The sequence below is a fragment of the Erinaceus europaeus genome, chromosome 10 (assembly GCF_950295315.1).
Source record: "Erinaceus europaeus chromosome 10, mEriEur2.1, whole genome shotgun sequence".
Taxonomy (NCBI): domain Eukaryota; kingdom Metazoa; phylum Chordata; class Mammalia; order Eulipotyphla; family Erinaceidae; genus Erinaceus; species Erinaceus europaeus.
The window spans coordinates 27,353,651-27,359,650 of record NC_080171.1 but is presented as its reverse complement, the minus strand read 5'-3'; positions in this window follow the sequence as shown (position 1 = coordinate 27,359,650).

Below are 6,000 nucleotides of genomic sequence, written 5' to 3'. Positions count from 1 at the left end.
TAGTGCTCCTGGGGCTCAGGTCTATGGGCTCTATCAGATATACTCCTCCCACCTGGCTCTCTGGACTGCTTTCTTGTCCCAGGAAACCATGGGCCTGGCTCAGTCAGACCCTTGAGAATCACCCCCTGGAAGCCCTGTCTGCTTTGTGTTCTAGAAGGAACAGGCTGTTGGGAGCCTGACATCAGCCAGTGAGAGACCCTCCCCCACCCCCTGCTGGCTGCCCACAATGCCCCTCTGTGCCTGGAGAGCCAGAACATGGAAGGAGGGGGGTCTTCTCCCCACTAAGATCTAGAAGCTGCTCTTGGTGGGTGAAAGGGTCCTGCAATCTCCAGAGGTCATGGGCTGTGGCGGGCACCAGACAGCTGGGGCAGTACCAAGAGCCCCAACCCCCTATGCAGGTGGGACTTGAGTCCCTCAATGCTGGCCCCCAAGTCAGCTCCTGATGGCTTCCAGAAACCTGCTCCAGTGTCTCACAGTGTTGGTGGGAGCCCAGCCCTGGATTGCACTGAGCTGTGGGCAGGACCTGTGGGCAGGGCTCAAGAGATTCCCCAAAACAAGGCGTTTCTACTTCCAACGACTTTGCAGCCATGTAGCTCCTAACATGCATGTTTCAAGTGTGCAGCTCCCAGAACATTGGTGATCACACAATAGATCTTTTTTTTCATTCATTCCTTTTTTTTTTAATTTATAAAAAGGAAACATTGACAAAACCATAGGATAAGAGGGGTACAACTCAGGGCTGTGTGGTGGCGCACCTGGTTGAGCGCACACATTACAGTGCATAAGGACCTGGGCTCATGCCCCCAGTCCTCACCTGCAAGAGGAAGACTTCAGGAGTGGTGAAGCAGGGCTGCAGGTGTCTCTCTGTCTCTCTCCTTGTCTATCACCCCTTTCCCTCTCAATTTCTGGCTTGTCTCTATCCAATAAATAAAGATAATTAAAAAAATGTTTAAAGAGAAAAGAGGGGTACAACTCCACACAGTTCCCACCACCAGAATTCCATATCCCATCCCCTCTCCTGATAGCCTTCCCATTCCCTAACCCTCTGGTCATTGTGGGATACAGAAGGTGGAAGGTCTGGCTTCTGTAACTGCTTCCCCACTGAACATGGGCATCAACAAGCCGATCCATACTCCCAGTCTGCCTCTCTCTTTCCCTAGTGGGGTGGGGCTCTGGGGAAGCTGAGTTCCAGGACACATTGTGGGGTCGTCTGTCCAGGGAAGTCTGGTCGGCATCATGCTAGCATCTGGAACCTGGTGGCTGAAAAGAGAGTTAACATACAAAGCCAAATTGTTGACCAATCATAAACCTAAAGACTGGAATAGTATAGATGAAGAGTTGGAGGTTCCTCCATTTTGTAGATAGCTAGTAGGCATATTTTAGTTATATTCCAAAGGGTCTGTGGCTATACTAGGGTTGTTTTTTTTCCCTGAGCCTGAAATCTGATATGCAGGTGAATCCAAGTTATTGTCTGGGGAGATGATGTCATGGCTGGAAAAAGGACCAGAAAGCTGGATCAGGGAAGAGAGTAGCTCCCTAATATGGGAAAGGGGTATAAATATTGTTGACTGTAAACCCCATTGATTTGATGTGATCTGGGGCCCATATTCAGCTTAGGAGCCTATGTGACCTCTGCATCTCTCTAGATCTGAACTCACATTCTGTGGTCATGAGTAGGAATGTTCCAAGCTGCCCCAATATCTGGACCCATCTTCCTCAGGTGTAGCATAGAGTATGTTGTCCAACCTCCCTTCAGAGGATGGAACATTCTCTACCATTGTTGATCCAAGGTGAGGGCAAGGTCCTATGGGGGGCCCACAAAGGGGTCTATTTTGTTGTTCCTACAACAGATCTTTTTAAGTTGTGCTACAGTGAGGGTGGCATGGACTTGGCCCCTGGCACCTTTCAAAGCACACAGGCCAGGGGAATACTTGCACAACTTGCTATTCACCAGCATCGATACTAGCTCCAAGGCCTTCCCCTCACCTCCCACCTGAAACCCCTCACCCACCCTCCCTGCTTCAGCCCCTTGGCACCCATTCACATGTGTCCCATCCCTGTGTGTGTGCCTATCCTAGGCATCAGCCCCAAGTGCAGCCCCACAACATTTGTGTGTGTGTGTGTGTGGGGGGTGTTTTCTCACTGAGCAAGCTATCTCCAGGACCTTCCCCCCGCCAGCTGCAGGGGGTCAGCTGCACACCCCTCGGGATGGTTAAAATTCTTTTTCTTCCCAAAGGATCAGAAGAGAAAAAACACAAGTAGAACCTGAACTGGAGTTGGTGTATTGCACCAAAGTAAAAGACTCTGGGGTGGGTGGGGGGGAGAATACAGGTCCAAAAAGGATGACAGAGGACCTAGCGGGGGTTGTATTGTTATGTGGAAAACTGAGAAATGTTATGCATGTACAAACTATTGTATTTACTGTCAAATGTAAAACATTAATCCCCCAATAAAGAAATTATTTTAAAAATTCTTTTTCTTCCTTCCTTTCTACCTTCCTTCCTTCCTTTCTTTTTTATAGGAACAGAGAAATTAAGAGGGAAGAGGGAGGGAGAGAGAAAGAGCGACGTCTGTAAACCTGCTTCACCTCTCAGGAAGTTTCCTCCCTGCAGATGGGGACCAGGGGCTTGAACTGGAGTCTTTGTGCATGGTAATGTGTGCGCTAAACCAAGTGTGCCCTGGTTAATATTCCTGACCGGAATTCTGTGAGCGCCACACACTTGGTTCCCTCTTGGTCACAAGTGACGCTTGCTTGTACACACCCTCCCCCCATCCTTTGTCTGCTGAGCCTGATCCCTAGTCTGCAGGAGTTTTGCCAACAGGATACTTGGATGTACCCCTGGGGGTGGAAAGACTGGGAGACATGGTAACTGTGTTGTCACTTTCAACTGTGCTCCACCACAGTGGGGAGCCCCAGTGAGCCACATGTGGGGAGAAGTCACCCTCCCCACGGCTCAGGGCACTGGCTGGGTGGAGCTCTGGGCACCATGTGGTCCTAGTACCATCTCCCACATAGCTGGGGCGGTCCCAGAGCTGGAAAATGACTGCAGTGCTGTGGCAGGAGGGAGGTGGCCTCTGTATGGTACTGTGAAAACGCAGTCGCCTAAATCATAGCCTATCCCTTTAAAATGAGCATATGCGTTACTTGCTCTTCTCCCTCAGAGAGTATTCTTCAAGAGCAGTGTTGCAGGCCTCTCTCTCTCTCTCAATCTCTCTCTCTTTCTGTCTCTCTCTCCCTATACCTCTCCTCCATCCCTTGCAGTTTCTGTCTTATCAAATAAAATAGAAAAAAAAAAGGTGGATCTGTGTACCATTACAGAGCCCCAATAACCCTGGTGGCAAAATTAAATTAAATGTGTACACAGGACAGGATGCTTGGAACATCCCATTACACATGTCCAAAGCCACAGACTGCCCAGGTGACTCTGACATCCACATGTCAAATGTGACAAATGCATTATTTTTCTGGGGGTGCCCACGGAGGGGAAGTCAGAGAAACCTCTCCTTATTGCTGAGAACTGGAAACTGGTTTTTGTTTGTTTGTTTTTAGTATCCTGTTCAAAAGGTGTGTGGAATCAGTGGGTAGAGCGCATACCTTAATGTGCTTGCAGCCCTGGATTTGATCCAAGAAACCACAGGGGAGTACCACAGGAGGCACAGGAGCTCCATGGATGGTGTGACACACACACACCCCGCCCACTTGCATGTTTATCACTGGGGTTCAGTGATGGCACTACCAATCCACTGCTCCTGTAACCATTTTTTTGTTTGTTTCAATAGACAGGATAAAGAAAAATTGAGAGAGGGGGTGATAGAGAGGGAAAGAGAAAGTAGTCCAGGAGGTGGTGTAGTGATAAAGCTTTGGACTCTCAAGCATGAGGTCCCGAGTTCTATCCCTGGCAGTGCATGTGCCAGAGTGATATCTGTTTCTTTTTCTCTCCTCCTATCTTTCCCATAAATAAATGAAATATTTTTTTAAAAAGACAAAGAGAGAGAGAGAGAGGGAAAGAGAAGGACACCTGCAGACCTGCTTCAATGTTTGTGAGGTGACTCCCTTGCAGGTGGGGAGCTGGGGGCTTGAACCAGGATCCTTGAGCAGGTCCTTGCATGGGTCCTTGTGATTTGTACTGTGTTGAGCAGTATACCAGATTCCCCCTGCTTATCCTTGCAGTTTATTTACATAACCAGTTATGTAGGAACTGCCCTGTCTGCAGGGCGTTGGTTTAATCCCCACTGGTTCACGATGTCTTTTTGCTCCGCCCCCTCTCGTAGTCACCCTGATTTCCACCAGTCTCTTTTCACTCCACCCTCTCTACATCACATCCTGTTTCCACCCTACTTGGCGAGTATATTTACAACTACTCTTCTGTTTTAACAGACTTGGGATTGCCTTCTGGCTCCGAGAGTTCCAGAGTCTCTCTCCTGCAACACTAGCTCGGCACGAGTTCCTGATCCCTCTCCCACGCAGCAGCCTAGGTTGGCTCCAGTCGAGTTCTCTCCAACCCAGAGAGCACTTGCTCCAGAAGAAGCACCCTCAGGCTATCCCGGCATTTGGCACCCGGAACAGGGACACATAAGCAGCAGATTTACAAGAAGACATCCCAGATAAGTATACACCATTTGGGTATCTGCAACCTCGTGTTAAGGCACTGTGATTTTTTTTTCTCTTTTCTTTCTTATTGTTTTCCTGACACCTCTCCACCATGGATGATCTTTTCCAAATCCTGTACTCTTTTTTTATATATACAATTTTTATATCTCTGGGACATTTTTCTCGGGGCCACACCATGGATGCTTTTGACCATGATCGCAGCTTTTAGGGGATATATAGGGCAACCAACCAAAAGGCTAAGGGACCTTGAGGCTGAGGTCCAAGAATTAAAGGAAATGGTCATTGCACTTACCCAGCACCATAAATGCTTAAAAGAAGAAGCAAAGCCTGTTCCAATCCTGACCCACCCTAAGCCCTCTGCATCTTGCCCCGAGGCTCTCATTTTGGCAAACATGTACGTATTCCCCTGCGGCATCCACAGCCACTTCTTCGGCCACCCCCATTTTGGCAGATACATGTCCAGATTCTCCTGTGGCCTCCACAGCCAGTCCTTCGGCCTCTGCTTATCCAGTGGCTTCCACTTCTGTGACTCCTTCCCCTGCTGCTACACAACTATGAGAGCAAGTCCACACATTCCCGGTCAATGTTGCCCCCAATAGACAAAAACCTCAGGCCTGGTATCCGTATTCTGCCACAGACCTGAAAGAACTACGCCAGGCTATTAAGGATGATGGTATTCAAGCTCCACGGACGAGGTCCATTTTACAAGGCCTGCTTCAGAACCTTAATACCCCCCAAGATTGGAGGGATGTAACTCTTGCTACACTCCCAGGCCCCCTCTTCCTGCAATGGGAGGCATTTTTTCATGACAAGTGTTTACAGCAATCATGGAAAAATAGTCAAAATCAGCCAGAGGGGAATTTTGATGCATTGTTTGGAACAGGTCATTTGGAAACTGGAATTCAACAGGCAGAGGCCAAGTTTCCACCCAGGTATTTTGATCAGGTACACCTCTGCGCATTAAGAGCATGGGAGCAGTTAACACCACCCACTGGCGCGGCCTCAGCCCCCATTCTCTCCCTTCAACAAGAACCGGATGAATCCCTGGCTTAATTCATTGCCAGGGTCCAATCGAGTTTGGAAAGGAAGATTTATAATTTGACACCCATTTTCTCCTCCTGCGATCCATTGTCTGGGATGGTATGCTTCCGGAATTCCGACAGGCATGTACCAATCTTAAGAATGAACACCCAGATAGCTGGATTTTAGCTACACAGGATCTTAGATCAAGCTCTTGTTGGGCACCTACAATGCAGGCCTATGCAGCTACCCTACATAAGCGAAAAGGGGCTTGTTTTCAGTGTGGTTGCCAAGGGAATTGGCGTAACCAGTGTCCAGAAAATAGACCTTGACCCCGCCTCCGGTCAGGGCAACCCCACCTCCAGTCA